We start from the raw sequence: 16,632 nt of genomic DNA on the forward strand, positions 1-16,632 counted from the left end.
GCGGGTGAGTGCTAGATATTATCAAAATGGTCCCATAGGAGGTATGCTTTGTAGAGGCTGGCTTACCCCCTTGGGTGCTACCCCAATCCAAGGATATCTTCATCAATTTGCACTGTGCATCGCTCGGATAGAAAAAAGTTCACGACAAATCTGTCATGATGCCATCATGGCAACCCCTCCCTCTCCCTGTTTGTGTGTGTTGTTTGTTTCCCTGTTTGTGATCCCTCATGTTTCTCCCTCCTGCTCTGTGTCTTTGAGTTGTGGGTGTGGCTTATTTGGCAGGCTGCGCCAGGTGAAGTTCATTCCCTAATCATCCCCAGCAGTACTTAAGGCCGGCTCTGTGAGCCACTGGTTGCTAGATTGTTCAGTCTACTAGCGTGGTACAGTTGTAGAGCTTGACTCCCTGTGTAATTCTGTTTCCTGGTGTTCTACCTTGTTTAGGTAATGTCATCTGTGTTTTCTCCTGTTTCAGTTTGCCTTGCTTGCTTGTGCTCACATGTCCTGTTACTCCTGCCTGTCTGCCTGCTTGCTTGCCTGCCTGCTTTTCTCTGGATTCAAGGAAGTTTGCCACGTGTAGGAATTGTTTGTTGGACTCTGGAGGACGCCAGTACCACATGATCGACGCCACAAACAAGAGACACTGATTCACTGGGCACGCTCTGGAGAGCGCACTGCACCCACCACTCACCACTGGATCCCCAGGGCACGACACCTCCTTGCCCCTTGCACTATTCACTGTATTACCTTTTTATATCACTTAAACGTATTTCCTGTGTCACAACTGATTTTGGGTTCAACCTCCAGTGCCGCTTCGTAACAAATTCAACTCTTGCAGCGGACTGGCGTGTGTATGTGACAAGCACGACCATGTTTCACAGGATTGTTTGAGGGGTCATCTGGGACATTATTCACAATTACCTCACACACATACAAGTGAAATGCTTTCATCCACTATTGAAATCCTCTCATACACTACTGGACGCTCTCATATACAATACTGAAATGCTCTCATATACACAACTGAAACGCTAGGATTTCACTTTCAATAGTGTATATGAGAGCATTTCAGTATTGTGAGTGTTTCAGTAGTGTGTGTATGAGAGTGTTTTTTAGTATTGTGTATGATAGTGTTTCAGTATTATGTATGAGAGGATTTCATTTCAACAGGAAGGCGTTTCAGTGTAACTGGTAGGTGGTTGGGGAAAAGGAAGGGCACATGCCCTGACTGGGATTTGAATCTCAATGTTAGGGTTAAGGGTAGGGTACCCTAAGTGTGCTGTGCAGTGCTGTTACCCTTTGAGCTATCCAGCTGATGCAGTCTACAGGCAATTTGTATAATCAATATAGCTAATCAATCCTTATAATATAAATATATATTTTCTTCTATCTGCCCCCTGAGTCCTCCTTGTGTCTTGCTCTCCAAACCATTAAATATCCTGTTGATGTTTAGTGACGAAAGCCATAGCATATAATTCCATCTTTATTTTACCTGATAATGAACTAAAAGGGGTCCTACAACTGCGGTCTTGAAACTGAAGCCTCTCGTTGCTGAAACACTACTGGAAATAGGAATGCGTCCGACGTGAAGGCGCATGCAATACATTTTTGGGTCGCTACAGACTGCAGACCCATTAACAAAGTTCAGGACCGGGGTCTTCAAGACATCATTTAGATCGCCACAGACAACCCATTATACAAGCTACCTTCAAGGGGAGCTATTGCTACGAGAATACATGAACTGTATGATGCTGAAAAAGCTACAAAAGTCAGGCAGTTGACAGAAGGTACTTTTATTAGACTTACTGGAAACCATTGGACATCAGTTAGTAACCATAACTACCTCTGTGTAACAGCACGCCTAACTGATGACAACTGGCAGCTGCACTCATTCACTTTGGGCGTGTTAAAAACAGAAAAAGCATGCGCTAGCCAGTTTCTTGATGTTGCAAATGAGTGGGACATAACAGGCAAGGTCACAACTATAGAAACAGACAGCGCTCACAATATGATTGCTGCTGCTAGGAGTCTAACCTTCAAGCATTTGCCATGTGCCATCATGGCAAATTGCACATGATAAAAAGGGTGATCACTGTTACAGGAAAGCGGATTTGACAGTGTTTTAGCCAAATGCCGGTAAAATATTTGGACACTTTAGACAGTCCCGCAAACACAGCAGAGCTGAAAGCTTAGCAAGCCTCTCATGGACTAATAGAGGAGTCCCTCATCCAGGATGTACTTCCTAGGGCTGAAACGATTCCTCGAGTAACTCGAATAATTCGATTACTAAAAATCCTCGAAGCTTTGTTTAATCAATGTTACCAATGTGTATGGCTCACGGTGTTTCCGCACGGAGGATTATTACTGTCGCACACCAGGCTGACGCTGCTGTCGATACATGCCATGAAGACTGACGGCAGCGTAAATAGTGAGGGGCTAAGAGAAGAGACAGGTTGGAGAAAATGCCAGAAAGTGTGCAAAGTTTGGAATCGGGTCAAACGTAATTAAAATGAAAACTCAGTACAGTGTGTCTACTGCAAAATCGAACTAGCTTACCACAATAATAGCACGACGTCAATGCTTCAGCATCTCAACAGGAAACATTGAGTCTAACTTAATCATCCATTCCACGAAGCGGACCCGACAAAAGTAAATCACAGAGTCGTATGGACGATGAAACTACACCAAACACACCATACAACAACTACCAAAAACAAAGACAAGAAAATACGAAGTGGTGACCACAATTTGATCTAAAGAGCCGCTGTTGACTATCCCTTCGGAAAAACCGCTGACTGTTGCTCACCATTTTCTCTCACTCTCTCTCTTCACAGAGAAACAGCTAATCAACGATCTACTAGCATAAGTGTAACAGAGCTGTGTAGCATTGTAATCAAATATATAAATGAAAATAGGTTGAGTATAACTTATATATACTTATAAGCCTACACACAGATCAGTCTGAGGTTGAAGAAAGTTGAGTTGCACAACTTAAGATAATGTTTATGTTTAATGTATGCCTTAGTTTGAGGTTGTTATTGCATTTCAGAAAATGTTTTCTTTAAAAATAATGTAATATGGCACTTAAATGCACTTCATATGTTTAGTTTTTTGAGAAATGATGTTGTAAGCATTGTAGGCAAAAAAAATGTAGCTTTTTCCGAAAATTAAACCAAACTATTGTATATTATTGCTCTTCAATAAAACAAAGGTATTTCTTATCCGATTACTCGATTAATCAATGGAATAATCGGTAGAATATTCAATTACTAAAATAATCAATAGCTGCAGTCCTAGTACCGGCGCGCTGGAATTCAACTCTTGAAATAATCAGGCGGATTCAACAAAACAAAGCCCAACACAGTCTCACTCCCTACTCGTCAAATGTATGACGCATGGTCAAGGACCCCTGGCGTTGAAAATTAACGCCAGGGAGGTACCGTCAGATATCGACGAAAGAAAAAACACGCCCCCTTAACTCAAAATCTGTGACAGCTTTATTATTGGTATTTTTAGCCCAATAAACGCTGTTTTAATCAACATTATTCACGAGATAGTATCATGGTTTATATGTATTTCTTTTAATATTATTTCAGTCTATTTCAGCCAGGGAAGCTGGGTTGCTTTTTTTGTTTATTTATATTTTTAAAACTATAACGCTACATCTATCAACATTTATTTAGATGTTATAATGGTATTCATTTCTTTATTTTAATAATATTATTTCTGTCTTATTACCGGTGAAATATTATAGTATGCTGTAATACAGAACATTACGAAATGATCCGAGCTAGACTCATTCAAAGCCGATATCCCACAATGCAATGCGGGCATTCATTCACAGAATCGGACAGCGATCAGCGGGTTTTTAACGACAGTATTGCTTCAATGTACCTATATACGGTCAGTGTTGTAGTCACCAGCAACAACACGTTGCTCAGCTTTGTTCCAGTATGTTATGCACCATAATAACGTTTAAACGAATCCGCGGAATACTCCGGAAGTGACGCAGTACGTCCCGCTCAGCGGATAAGAAGATAAAAATACATAATGTTCGTAATATTGATGTTTTTGTCTAACGTTGTATTTGAGGATGTAAACGACGACAATATCAATAATAATAAAATAGTTTCATGTATTTGTCTCATGTACTGTTTGTTCGGTCGGCCGGCGGGCGGCGGCAATCTGAAATGGAATGAAGCCCATTCACGGCCGACCGTAGTGTATAATTTGGATACACCCTGGGGTTTTTTGGGATGGGGAACACACTGGTGTCATCAGATTTTAAAAGTATAATCGTTAAATAGGGTTAGGGGTTGTGCTTACAGTGGGGAAACTTTGAAAACCATATCTACATGAGAGCGGAGGTCCAGAGCTTTCTATAACAGCTGGTCTTATGTGTGTTGCACCTTCTGTTGCTAAATGACAAGCCTTCAAAGATGGACTGGGTTCAAGGTTCAGAGGTCAATATTTCAAAGCAGGAGTAATGTATCCTCTTCAGACTGACATATGTTACTGTCGAGGTTGAGACCTTACCAACGATGTGTTTGCTATAGTCCTACGACAACGTTTTAATTTTTACACATCATGGAGACCATGTTGCAGGCGATACTTTATTGTCCCCCAGAGGGATATCTGCCTTGAGTTCAAATGCTTCACACATAACACTTGACATATTGTTTTACCATACAGATGATGACTTACAATAAAAAAAACAACATAAACAAAGTGATATGTAGTCAGACTGCACATCACACAGCAACAATCTGTTGTTCATCTTTCACAAACAGTGACAAGAGCAACACACAACCATATAATATATCATGAAGCTATTCCCCTGCAGCCTCAAGCAACATTATTTAAAGTTTTAATCAAGGTAGGTCCAAATTAGGCCTATAGTTTAGAAATGTGAAGTTTACCCATATCTTCTGCCAGAGGATAAGAGCTCATACTTGGCACGGAGAATAAAGATAGATCAGACCATATTATCTGTGCTTGCCTGGAGAGACTGGTTTCTATTCCTCTCCACAACCTTCTCTGTCTTGTCTTGTCTAGTTTTACTCCCTGTGTTTTCCCGCTCTTGTGATTGCCTGATGTTTTCCACCTGTTTCCCAGCCCTTGTGTCACCTGCCTCTTGTTACCTCGTTACCCTCTGTATTTAGTCTTTGTGTTCCCCTTGTCCTGTGTCAGATCATTGTATGTTGTTTGGAGTGTCTGTGTGTCATCTACCCCGTTGGTCTCGGTGTTCCTGATGTTTTACCTGTTCCTGTTTTTGTTGGATTTTTGCCTGCTGTTCCCTGGACCACCTTTTGCTCGTTGGATTTCATTTAAATAAATCCTTGAGATTACTCTTGTTTCTGCCATCTTGCATTTGGGTCCTACATCCCCTGAAACTCTGACTCTGACTGACAATTGGGCTAAAAATACCAATAATAAAACTGTCACAGATTTCAAGTTAAGGGGGCGTGTTTTTTCTTTCGTCGATATCTGACGGTGAGGGATTAACACTTTCTGACGGACCCCCTCGTCGAAAAATAATGCAACGGGTACCTCCCTGGCGTTGAAAATGAACGCCAGGGGTCCTTGACCATGCGTCCTACATTTGACGAGTAGGGACTGAGACTGTGTTGGAAAGCAACGGTGGTAGAGCAAAAAAGCACAAGTTAGCCATGCTAACCTCAACTGAATATGACAGGCTGGCGAAGTTGGAAATGTTGCTGCAGCCCTGCAGAGAATGTGTATTCTCTGTCTTCTCCAATTTTACTGATAAACATAAGTACTTTGTAAGTCATCTGGACATAATTTAAGGCCTATACCCTAAATAGATGCCATCTGAATGAAAACTGCAGTCATTATGTCCTGCTATATACTCCGTTGCAGCCAGACACCAGACTGCACCAGACTGCACAGAGACAGCAACAGAGGAGCACAGATGTGGACACTTAGAGATGCGGAAATGCTGGGGGGCTTAAAGAGACAGGCACTCCAACACAGCATCTGAGGCCCTATTCGCACGGGACAAGAATTACCAGTTTATCAGCGTTTTAAGCCCCCAACGTCTCCTTCCAGGATATGCTGCCTAGGTAAACATATTTTAGAGAAATCCCTGTGAGCTAAAACGTTCAGATTTCCAACTGTTCCGAACAGTTTTTTTTGTTTTTTTTGTAGCATGTAGATACACGCTAACGGCAGTAAAAGATGTCATCTTGGCTGCCAATGTTGTTAAATTCTCCCCAATTCTGGGTCACATTACTCCTGACACATTTCCAGTTATCTAGTATTTGGTTTAAAAGCCTTTTATTGGCGGTTTTTGACTGTAGAAAGTGCTGCTATATTCTTTTAGTGTCCACTGCTAAATATGGTAGCTACATGTTAATGCCAGATAGCTATAATCTTGGCAGCCAATGTTGGTAATTTCTCCCCAATTTTGGGTTGCATTACTGCTGAAACATGTCAGATTGGGTAGTATTTGGTTTCAGAAGCCTTTATTGGTGATTTTTTTTTTTTTTACGGTACAAAGTCCTGCTATATACTCCGTTGCAGCAGCTCCAGCTGCAAGTAGGGAAACAACAGCGGAGCTGAGATTCCAGGAAAACACGCTGGCTAATCAGAGCAGACTGGGCTTTGTCGGGAGGGGGGCTTAAAGAGACAGGCGCTCCAATGAATACAGGAGCAGCAGCCATGGGCAGGATGAGAAAGATAGTGTTTTTTGAACACTGAAGCATGTAAACATGTCCTAGTACAAACACAAAATACAAGTATGAACCTGAAAATGCTAACTAATGGTTGCCCTTTAAGACAGAGGATAGCTTTTTTTGGTGTACTTTGAAATGAAAGAAGAGTGAAAGGATGTACTAGGATGTACTACTTCAGTTTATTTTTGATTAAAGCAGCGTTGGGTAATGACATTCATCCACTGTGATAAGCAGACGTAGACTTCATAATTCAATTTAATTTCATATGCAGTATGTGTTTCGAGCTGAACCAGGATTTCAAGTTCTTTTGTTTCCCGCTGGTTAGTCATTTCAGTAATAGGCAACTTCTGAAAAAAATTTAATTGAAATGAAATACCAAATTTACATGAAAACTCAGTGATTCTAATTGCGAGAATTATGCAAGACCTGACAGTGAAAGCTGGCGAAAGGCTACATAACATTTAGAAATTAAGACTACAATCCGATCTGATGTTTACAGGAATAAACGAGCACAAATGTGTGTTTATCACTGAAACTCTGGTGGTAAATTACACACTGAGTCTGGGTTCCTGATTTACACTCAGATATGGTTTTGTTGGTACAATATTTCATTTTAGTTAATTGTGTGTGTGTGTGTGTGTGTGTGTGTGTGTGTGTGTATGTATGAGGATGCCTTATGCATACAACCTCAGCGTTACCATTTCCCATTCCTCGCAATGATTATTCATCCTCATAAACAAGACAGAGTTGTTCAGCTGACTGTGATGATCACATTTTCACCATAGCAACACCGCCTCTCCTCTCTCTGTGACTACTAAATACCAGTGATATCCATTGTTTTGTTTTATGTTGCAATTGTGCGAGATGCATAAGTATTATGTTTCTCTCAACCTGTTCCTCATGGTGTAAGTCAGGTTACAGACCATGAATAAATGGTGAAATATACCATCTGTAGTTAAGACGACATAGAATGAAATGCTTCACTAAATGCTTAAATATTCTCTAAAATAATACTTTTTGAATATTGTCTTGTTTAATTAACTAAAAGATTTTGTCCACTTGATGAATTCTTTTTTTCTCGTTCTGACTCTTAACGACCTGCTCCTCCCAATCTAGGTCAGCTCTTGTTCTGATCTCTGTGTTCCATTTCATTGGAATCGACACTGGAATAAATGATGTGTGTAGTTTTTATCCATGTTGCCATGGTTACAGTGTGACATTGGCATTAAAGTGCCTGTGGGAGGGGCTATCTCTGGTTTCCAACGCCGATGTTTGCTTAAAAAGATAAAAGGCAAAAGATTGCATTAAACAATATTAATGACATTACACAAATTCGGAAAATACAATATATTGATCTTGTTTGTCCTAATCCTCTGATTCCTTTTCCTGAAATCTCATGAATGTATGTTTCGTCTTGTTCCTTGACTGTGATATTTAAACTTCACTGTGCAGACAACTTGTTTGTGCACAATGTGATCCCACGTTTTTCTGTGCTCAGATTAAATCTCAGTTTAACTCATGGCCTACCCACAGGATTTGTGACATCACAACTAGTTTGTAGGTAATTGTGGTCATATGCAACTGACACTTACTTTATGTCAGAACCGGCGAGGAGCCTTTCAAACTGTCAACCATGCAAAGTTGGAACCAAGAGGACATTTTGGTGGACACTTGACCGTCAGAAGTCTTTATTTATTTACTGTCTAACTCAAATCTGGACTGTCTGTGTCTGTATATCTCAAATGTGCTTACAATAGTCAGCTCCAGCTAAAGTATTTATGGTGTGGATCATCAGGCCCTGGTGTCATCCAACTTTTCATGTGAGAGACTTGCTCTTGGATGTCTGCCATTGTGATGGTTACTGGGTCTTGTTCTGGGAGGTTGTTGTGGCCTGTTCTTATATTTATTTATTTAAGTAGTTTATTCTTTTGGCTTCTACTTCTGTAGTGTGCCTCTTCAGGCAGGTAGCCAGAGCTGTGAGCACAGTTTTTAGCAGCGGCTGTGGCTCAGGTGGTAGCGCAGTCGTCTACCAATCAGGAGGTCCATAGTTTGAACCCTGGCCCTGCAGTCCCATGTCGAAGCGTCCTTGGGCAACACACTGAACCCTGAAATGCTCAAGATGCTGCACCAATGTGTTTGAATGTTTATCTGATGAGCACCAGTGTGTAAATGGCTTTTTCAGACCGAAAAAGTGTTATATAAATGCAGTCCATTTACTCAAGCAATGTAGCCAAGCACGATGATTTGAAAAAAACAACATAGACAGAATAACTACACTAGTAACAAATGTAGGAGTGCTTATTTTGCCACCCAAGTAAAGTATGAGCCAACAGGTTGGCTAATTTGTGCATGCATTTGTGTATAAATCATACTCCACTTGTTTCGAAAAAACGTCTAGCTTTAAGCTAACTCGAAAAGTGGTTGCCAAACCCCCTTGTATTGAAACTTGTCCATGCTTTGCTAGCATAAGCACCATGCATCATTTATATAATAATAGGGCACCCCCAAGTTTGGGAACCACTGACACTGAGACTGAAGTAGAAGAAAGAGTAGATGTACTTTCAAGGTGATTGGACTTTCTGTGGAAAGTGGAAAACATTCTAGACACAGGTGATTTTTTTATGAATTTATGTCTTAAAACATGTCTGGAATAGTTCATTAAAATGAATGGTAAGGTTTATAAATAGTGCAAATGCTGTGTCATTTTAAGTTCAGTTCATTGAATATAGTTTGAGACAACACACATTATACACTTTCAACAGCAGGTGTTTATTAGCATTACAGTTTTGTATAAACACAAGTTGCTTCTAATATATCTTCAATACATTTAATTTAAAAAATGTATGCTAGCTGTGTACTGTGCCAGGCGATGCTCTATGTTGCTTTGAAAATGATGCGTCTATTCATATAGTGTTTTACTTGAAAATGTATAAGATAAAGTACAAACGGACATAAAGCATTATACGGACAAAAATAATCACCAGATAGGTTTCCCTAAAAGCCACTTATGGGAGCCAAAGTAACAAAAGGAACTGACTACAATGGCACCCGTTTAAAGAGTAAATCAACCGTGATTCATAAAGGGCAGCAAACTGCTGTTTCACTGCTATATGGCCCATGTAGGAAATAACACAATACTTATACTTTTCTTAAGTACATGTTTGAGGTACTGTTGCATCACTGGGGTACTATAATTGTGAAGACTTTCTACGACTACCTACACTACCACTACATCAAAGGTTGTATAGAGAATTACATAAATTACCTACTTTCTTACTACTTTACTATTTACTCCACTACATGTATCCTGAGTTACTTTGCAGATTAAGTATTGTTCTAACAGAGGTACACAACTGCAGCAGAAAGTCTTGTTTTTGTGCTTTTGTTTTAGCTGAGCTTGCTAGCATAAGCACCTTAATTGTTCTTACAAGTAAGGTCCATGTTCTAGGTTCTGCCATGTTCTCCACTATGGTTTTCAAACCAGAATGTTTTTAAAAATATGCCACTGAAAAGTGGACACCCTATGGCGACAACGCTGAGTACCTGAAACAGTCAACGTCCGTAATTATTACAAATGACTGGAGGTCATCCAGGTAATACTAATCCCTTGTGAATAGGGCTAAAAAGTCCTTGTGAGCTGAAGGGTGGACATATTCAGTGTTGTACTTCTGTGTGCACCCCAATACCAGAATCCAATTCCAAAGCCAAAACACCTGCTACATTTAATGTTGATTTACCCTTTAAAGAGTCGTTTCGTTAGCATCTTGTGTGCTGTTGGGAACCCAGCTGTGGGTGAGTAACAGATTCAATATAAAGCATATACAATACATAAACAAATGGTTATCAACAGAGGAAACATTACATACACATTATATGTGGGTTTCCTTTAGCTTGGCATTTATATTACAGATATCATATGTCATCTTAATGCAGGGATGTACTTTTGACATAAAAAAATAATGATCAGTTGCTCTTCCATATGGTGAACATGTTTTGTTGTCACTTAACTGATGCCATTGAACTGAAGTTTTAATAGAAATACTCTGACAGAATATAAGATTACAATTCACAATGTATTTAGATCACTATAACGTTCATCATGCTCTGTACATTGGGAGGTAAATATATTTCATATAAAGAACACAAGGACCATGTCTCCTCTCTTTGGAATGATTCAGTATGTGATATATTGAGCTCAAATATTCAGACTTATTATCTTGTGTATTTACAGCAATGAGCGTCAAATTGACATTTGAACATAGAGTGGTGTATTTTAAACTTATTACTAGTTACTACTAGAATGATACATTACATTGACTTTTACATATCTTTAGACAGTGTTTTACAGTGAACTACCAAATGAAACAAAACGTCAAGTTGTTTAGCCTTAATGAAGGTAAATCTAGGCAATTGCTTTCGTTTGGTAGTTGTACAGGCTTCATTCTGAATTATAATACAGAAAATGTGATTTTCAGCTCTCATGGCACGGGATTTATTCGCTATATTCTGTTTTATCAGGGAAAATAAGTTTTGTGTTAGATCTTCTGATTAGAAGATAAAAACAGTCAGTCTAGTGAGACAAACCATTTAACAAGTGTTCTTGTGGTTCTCCGGCAACATCTGGTCATCAGAGACGTCGCATACAGGGGTACTACACTGAGCCATGTATTGGCTATTTAGTCACTGCATATAACAGTGGAAATCTTTTTGAACCTTTTGGCCAAAGCATTCACAATTGGCATTTCATCGGCTGACTAAATTATTTTACATTTTAAAATGTATCTGGGGTTCTACAGATGTGGTGGCAAAAATGGTGTTGATAGTATAGGCAGGACAAACTGCATGTACACACACACACACACACACACACTGTGTACACGCACTGCCATGTGGGGCTAAGGCATATTCAGGACATCCAGGGACAGTGACCATATTGTACCAAATTGTACCTATAGCTTTTTAACATTGCCCTTTGATTTATTACAACATTTTATTTTGGGGCTCTGGCCATTGGTTCTATCAGCTATGATAATACTGTACTTTACTTAGTTTATTTTTAAGCTGCACGTTTGTAGAAAACAAGGTCTTTTGTGTGTACATTTCTATGGATGGCTTCGCCTGCCATCACAGGAAAACATTAGCCACTTTGCGAAACAGTGGCTACGTCTCCAGTTACACGTTCTCCTCCTAGTGCTTCCACATAGCTGATATATATTGTTTGCTACTTTTTAACTTTGCGTGGATACCTTGTTTTTTAGACAATGCCATGGTAGACAGAGAGGTGCCATGGACTCTTGGAGGCACAGGACCTCCTACCCAAGTCAAGGCTAAAACCAAAAGCTGCCTCAGCCAAGAGTAGGTTTTAAATTACTTTTTAAACAGATACAATTGCAATAAAGTTTTTGTAGTGATGTTAATAGATATTCTATTTTCAAAACTAACTATGACGAATAGAAACACATTTTTGACCAAAATAAGCCAAACAAATGTTGTCTTTACACAGACATAAAACACATTATGAAAGGGGGGGGAAAAAACAAAAAACTGGTTCATCTGTTAATATCTGATCAATGAATGTTTTAATTTTTTTTGTTGCAGTGGAAGCAATTCAGTTGATGAATATTCAGAAAGGATTGAGGTTCCATACCCAGCCGTAGCTACGAGAGCAAGAACTCCTGGTAGAGATGTACAATGGAAAACAACAGTTGGAAAGTTGTCTTTGGAGATGGGAGGCAATTTGTCCTATCTTGATAGGCTGTGAGAAAACCTCAATCATACTTGTTAGCCCTGCTGTACGCCCACAGACTCAAAGCACTTCATGCTCCCTGTGGGTCAGACTCTGCCCTGATCTATCTTCACTACTCCACCACACCGCCACTCTGCTCTCTTTTCCCCGGGGCTCAGAGGGAAAATACAGTCATCGAACTGAAGACACCTTCCCTGATAAGAATCTAAACTACATCAGCAAACCAGTGTTTAAAAGTTTCTGAATGGAGCACTGCCTCAAAGACAATAGGATCTGACAGGAAATGAGGGAACAGAGAAGATGGGATGACATGCAACAAAGGCCGCTGCCAAGATTCAAACAGGGATGTTATTCGTTCGTCTATGTCTTAAAACCCTAGACCACCAGGATAAGCTAATGTTTTTTTAACCATGATAATTCCCCAATGATAAGCAAGTAGGTTTTCTTTTAAACTCTGATGATGACGCTTCCTATTATCCTTCCTTATCCCTAGCAACTAATAATAAAATAGTCATATTAATCATCTTTAAAATATAATTTGTAACGGTTTAAGAAAGCTAATGAAATGAAACAATGCCATCCTGCTGATAGCTGTGTCAGATCAGAAATGGTTCTTATGGGTTCTTTGTGAAAACAATTAGAAATATTTGGTTTAGTTTGAAGCGGCTTTGTTTCAATTAACTTCTAAAATGCACTGAATATAAAATTGAGAATAACAGTTTCCCGGTAATTTCAGTTTTTCACAAGTTTTGTGAATGTCTGTGTTATAGCCCAGTTTAAGACGGATGGACTTTCTCATGAATATCGTGCCTAGTGAAGCTGTAATTTACTACTTTCAGTCAGTAAAGAAGTCGAGCAGTCAGTCCAATTTCCCTAAACTCGGCTGGCATCCATTTCTTCTACACATCTTGTTAATTAAGTATGTCAGCTAACCAATATTTGTCTGGTGATATTTGTCTTTCTACAGTGCCTGCCTTCTCTTTTCTTTCCACACACTCTCTTTCTCTTCTGTTTACATCTTACACTGAGCAGCCATTCTCAAGTAGTTGTTGTTGTTGCTTGAATCTCAATAAAAGCTTTATTCTCATTGTGAGAAAAACAAAATCACAAACAGTTTCTTTTGTGATTGGATCTAAAGTTTCAATGGTAGTGGTGTTTGAAAAAAAAAAGTGTTATACAAAGTTATAAAAAAAAATGAATAAGAAGAAGGCAGGGGGTTGCAGATCATACAGAAAAGTAAAAATGTGAGCAGACAGAGATTCGTTTTCTATTTAGGTGTACTTTTGGCGTCTCATAGTGGAGAGTAGCCAATACAAAGACCTGGTAACAGAGCCAGTTTTACACTGTGCAAATGCACGATTGTATGATCCTAATCTGCAATGTAATTAAATGTTATAATTTCAGTGCAATTACTAGTTGTATTTTGCTCTAAAATGCTCCATAATAATGTTCAAAGCTAAACCTATAGTTAAATAAATCCCAGCAAGAGCGAGAAACACGGGGTGTAAGAGTAATTACTAAATGAAGCGATACTGCAGGGATGAGAACAAAATTAATTAGAACTGCAGGCAGTTATGATGGGGTCCAAGCCTCCCGGCGCCAGTCGCCCCCGACAAACTGGGGAGCATGCAATAGTGGGACACAAAGCATGACGGTGGGGAGGCAAACGTCGGGAACTATCGAGAGGTGTGAGCCGCGAGGTCTGCAGGTACGTTGCCGTTGCAAATATCCCATTAACATTGATTGATTAAAAGAGCCAAAACTGGTCTACGTTGACTATAGCGCTTCTACCTCAATTATGGCGTCCCCTAAAGGCCGATCATCACCACATCTGGTATAGAGCCGCAGAGTGGCATGTTGAACAATAATCTCAAGTTTTGTGATGATAGCATTTACTGCGGCAGAGATATTGCCATTCTAAATTTCCCATTTAAATGCATTATTTGCCAAAATGCGTCTACACCATCGATCTTCACTAAATTTGGTACAGCGCCTCGGAGTGGGATGTTGAACAATATTACCAAGACAACTTTTAATTTGGCTGAGATATCTTTTGTTTTGTTTGTGTTTTGTGGCTAGCTACGAAAATTAGTTTGCTTGTAAATTGCGAATAGTTTAATGTAGCAAAATTCTTTTGATAACTTTTGGTCAGGTCCATCTGGAGATGCTACCTACCACGTTTCGTGCTAATAGGTCGCACGGCCTAGGAGGAGAGAGAAAAAGTTGGTATTGCGAAAAAAAACTTCTTAGCGGAAATGGGCGTGGCCTATATCATCAGATTCAGCTTGAGTCAAGGAACACGTGGATGTAAGGTTTTCTAATGTGCAATGTGAAATGTGGGAGTTATAGGCAAAAACACGTTTTACGTCATTATAGCGCCACCTAGCGGTCGTATGTGTAATTTTTAGTATGTGAGGTCCATGAACCATTGTACATCTACAATCTAAATTTGACACTTGCTCACATTAGTGTAAGTGGTAAATCCAAACCTGGGTCCCATAGGCCATGCCCACTTTGACAAATCGGTACCCCACTGTACGCGTGGCCTCAGGAGTGACCCTAGATGGTACCCTCAAAATTTCGTAAAAATCAGATGAGCCGTTCATGAGATATAATCTTTCTGTACTTGGAGCGCCCCCTAGTGGCCAATTTTCGTAAAATTGTTTGGGGAGCCTCAGAGAGTCAAGGTTTGCATTGATAGCATTTATTTTGGCAAAGTTCATGTTTTCGTAGCTAGATACGCAAATTTGTACGCGCAATAAAAATTCTTTTGACATCTTTTTGTCAGGTCGGTCTGGAAATGCTACGTATCAACTTTCGTGCAAATCGGTCGTACGGTGTAGGAGGAGATAGAAAAAGTAGGTTTACAATAAATCATAATTTTTCGTGCATAAAAGTATAGGCGGAAATGGGCATGGCCTATATCAGGAGATTCAGCTGTATTCAGGGAATGCGTGGATATATGTACTTTTAATGTGCGATGTACGGTTTGGGAGTTATAAGGCCAAACACGTTGCTGCTATAGCGCCACCTAGCGGTGGAAGTGGCTGTATTTTTTTGTCCGAGGTCCCTGCTGGAATCTGGACCAGTCCTGAAAAGAGCAACCCCCCACCATGTACGGTTTAGACTGTAGCATCAGTTTTATCGGTGGAAAAATAATAATAAGAAACCTTAGGAAAGCAATAGGGTTCCACAGCCCTGCTGTGCGAACGGCGTAGCTTTGCTACCGTCGGTTCTTCCAGACTCAGGCCTGGACCCCTAATTACCAGAAGCTTTTGCAATGTTCCTGCAGAGTCTCCAGTGTCTCTCACTGAGGACAATAAAGGGAAATGTTTTCACTTCATAACGTCTCTTTGGGATTCACTTCTTCCCCTGTTTCTACGTTGTGACAGATATGCAATTATATTCTAAATTATAGTCATTCAAAGTGATCAGTGTTTAGTAACAGAACATGTTGTGATAGATACAGTATCTGTACAAAAACTGCTGATAGAATGACGATGTGGAAGACCAGAGCAAAGTGGAGTTGTTGCAAAGTTTTAGTCAGAATGAAGGAATTTAATTTAAAATGACTCCATAACAACTTTCCTTTGGACTTGGAATCACACTGCATTTTGGGTAATTCAGGAAGTACAGCACCTACAATAGACTATAGCAGAGGCGATTTAGAACCGAGACGCCCCAACGCAGAGTAGTTTCCTGTATTTGTGTCACGTGGGCTCCACCACGGCCACGCCTCTTTAGGAGAGTAGCGGCAGGTCCTGAGTGTATTGATTCCAACGGGAGAAGTGAACGTGAACACAGATTATGACCGATTATTTTGCCCCATAGTCACCAAAGTATATATTGGACCCATTTTTCACAAGCCACAAATCTCCAGATTATTCTGACACTAAAATAGCACTTTTTAGACAGACACATCAGGAGAAAATTAACTTTGTTTGAGACCTGTTTCTGTCTCAGGACCAAACTCTCGCGAGATCTGGCAACACAGATAATCTAACGTCAGCGTTCGTGAACGCCCTAACAAAACCAATGTTCCTGAAGCTAAATATGTCTTTCAGCTGTGTAAATATCTGTGTAAATATCTAACATACATATTCATAAATAAATTATTTAAATATAACTTTTCATCCATCCACACGACGTTCACTACACATTCAAACGAGGTCATGCCCCTTCACGAGACAGGAA

The 16,632-nt window shown here is 39.9% G+C and overlaps 1 long non-coding RNA gene across 1 annotated transcript; it reads left to right on the forward strand.

The window, feature by feature from the left end:
- The first annotated feature begins 5,931 nt into the window (after nt 1–5,931).
- Nucleotides 5,932–13,540, forward strand: LOC144512897 (uncharacterized). Its single transcript, XR_013501050.1, has 3 exons — nt 5,932–6,080; nt 11,951–12,047; nt 12,291–13,540. It is a non-coding gene; the product is annotated as an uncharacterized LOC144512897 (long non-coding RNA).
- The last annotated feature ends 3,092 nt before the right edge of the window (nt 13,541–16,632 follow it).

This window comes from Sander vitreus, chromosome 24 (assembly GCF_031162955.1).
Source record: "Sander vitreus isolate 19-12246 chromosome 24, sanVit1, whole genome shotgun sequence".
NCBI lineage: Eukaryota > Metazoa > Chordata > Actinopteri > Perciformes > Percidae > Sander > Sander vitreus.